Source organism: Lissotriton vulgaris, chromosome 10 (assembly GCF_964263255.1).
Source record: "Lissotriton vulgaris chromosome 10, aLisVul1.2, whole genome shotgun sequence".
NCBI lineage: Eukaryota > Metazoa > Chordata > Amphibia > Caudata > Salamandridae > Lissotriton > Lissotriton vulgaris.
The window spans coordinates 807,543,652-807,546,275 of NC_141698.1; the positions used below are offsets into that span (position 1 = coordinate 807,543,652).

The window sequence follows — 2,624 nt, forward strand, 5'->3', positions numbered from 1 at the left end:
CTTTTGAATAATGCTGCCAGTGGTAACTGGGGTTGACATATAACTCTGTTCACAGTTGGAAGGTGGGGAGTTGGAGTTGAAGGTCTGAAAACGTTCGCCTGTACCTGCATAGGGGCCAACTCTAGAAAGTGATCCTTTGTGCTTCGCTTTACTAAGAAAGTCAAGTCCAACTAAATTCAGTCTTTGTTAGCTAAGAGCTAGGAAATGTGATGTGGTGCGAGTAAGCCGAAAAGTGAAGTAACTTGACATCTGTAAGGAAATTCATAACTCTACTGTAAAATGTAATGCAATGAAATGTCTTAACTCAGCTAAATAATTAACACAAGAGAGCAAAGAAATATTATTTTTATAAAGCAGTACTTATTTTCCCACATTTTGGTGTAGCGTTTTCTTTTTGAGTGCTATTGCGTGGCTTTACTGTTGGGTGGTCTGCAACCTTTACACTGTGCCTCTGAAATGTATGCCTTGCCCTAGGCCAGGCTACCCCAGTTCCAACAGACACTATGTAGCTGCAGATTCCTTACCTTTGAACTTCCCAGGCATCAGGCAAGATCCAGAAACTTTTGAAGAGAAATATTCCTTTGCGCACGCCATCGGATGGCTCCATTCGGCTCCATGTGACATCGTCGGTTATGACGTTGTGGTACCTATATAGGTGCAAATCAGGCAAATACGTCAGTACTTTTAGTTTTTTCCACACCAGAAGGGCAGATCCATGAAGTAACTGACGTAGTTGTGTGCAAAACTGGTGCCCTGAAAAGGGGAGTAATCCTAGCACTCCAAAATTAGTCCGCAAAGCGGGGAGGCATGGGTGGGGTTGTAAGGAATCTGCAGCTAGATAGAGTCTCTACCAGATAACGCGTTACCGAAGATAATTAACTTGTTCATCTGATAGAGACTTCTAGCTGCAGACTCCTTACCTTTGAATTAGATACCTGAGCCATACATTTCCGGCGGTGGGTTGTGGTCCAATAACTTACTGAAGGGGTCTATGCCGGCGTGCAGTTTGTGGCGTCATTTCCTGCTTCCCTCGCGCTCACCGTGCGTTTGGGCTTGTTTGTCTTCCGGTCTTTCTCAGTCTCAACAGCTGCAGTCATGGCTTACCGTGGGCAAGGTCCGAAGGTGCAGAAAGTGATGGTACAGCCCATTAATCTCAACTTCAGATACCTACAAAATAGTTCCAAAATCCAAGTATTGCTGTATGAACAGGTGAACATGCGGATAGAGGGCTGCATCATTGGATTTAACGAATACATGAACTTGGTGCTTGATGATGCACAAGAAGTTTACTTGAAGACCAAGTCCAGGAAACAGTTGGGTCGTATCATGTTGAAAGGGGACAACATCACTTTACTTCAAAGCGTCACTGTCTAAGCAGCTCCATCCATGAACTGTAGTTTTTCTATCTGCGACCTTGCAGTATCACGTGAACATTTGAAGAAATAGTGCATTCAAGAAAGCATTTGTTTGGTTGGTGGAAGTTGCAGGAGGAACCCGCGTCTTGTTTTGGAGTATCCCAGGCTTATCAATGTTACTGTGTCTTTGATAACTTTGTGTGTTTGTTTTGAAATTATTTTGATAAATAAACCAGACTGTTAGTGGAAAAAAAAAAGAAGTCCTGCAGGACCGAATGGGAAAAATGCCCGTTCTCCAGACCTTACTATTCAGGCAGTAGTGCTTGGCAACCATATGCAAGGATGCCCACATTGCTGAGTGACCGATGTCCAGGACTGGGACACCCCGAGCCAAGGCCATAGTCACAGCCTTTCCAGTGGTGGAATGGACCCTTAATCCCTCAGGGGGCTGCTTCTTAGCCAGAGCACAGCAGATCTTAATGCAGAGAATGATCCAGCAAGAGATGGTCCTTTTCTGCACTGCCCACTGCTTCTTAGCTCCCACATACCCCACAGAGAGTTGGTCAACCATCCGGAACTCTTGTGAAGTCAAGGTAGAATGACAGTGCTCTTTTTGGGTCCAGATGGTAGAGACGCTCCTCTTCCTTAGAGGGATGCAGGGGAGAAGAGAAGGTGGGCAGCGTGATGGATTGACCCAGATGAAATGGGGTCACAACCTTTTGCACAAATGAAGTCTGGGTGCCAAGCACCACTTTGTCTAGAAAAGAGGCATGCAAGACAGTGCCTGCAACTCACTCACCCTCCGGGCAGATGTAATCAGCACTAAAAAGGCTGTCTCGATGGTAAGCAGCCAGAGGGAATAACTAACAAAGAATGTTCGAGTCCCTAAGGCGACTTGGACTCGAGTGTGCACAGCTATATTGACATTATCTCAACAATTTAAATAAATTGTGTTTGACCAGTTCAAATAAAAAAAATTTTCAAACATGCGTTCTTCAATCAATTACGAGCATAGTAAAAATGCATTAAATTCAGAGAGGGGAAGTTATGATGAAGCCCCATGCATTTCGGGACGACTGTCCCTTCGTCAGGGGCAAAACCTGTTGAAAATAAAGTTATTAAGTACAAAGTTGGTTCAACAAGAAAAATCAACAACATTGGTTTTAATCACGATTCAGTCAGTTTCCAAAGTCAACTGAAGTCACCTTTAGCCAGTGTAATCTTAAAGAATGCCATATGTGAGACAACAAGGACCCCCTGATAAGAATC

General features: G+C 44.2%; 1 pseudogene; it reads left to right on the top strand.

Moving 5' to 3' along the window:
* Nucleotides 1-1,010: 1,010 nt before the first annotated feature.
* LOC147688817 (small nuclear ribonucleoprotein E pseudogene) lies at nt 1,011-1,445 on the top strand (annotated as a pseudogene).
* Nucleotides 1,446-2,624: the final 1,179 nt, after the last annotated feature.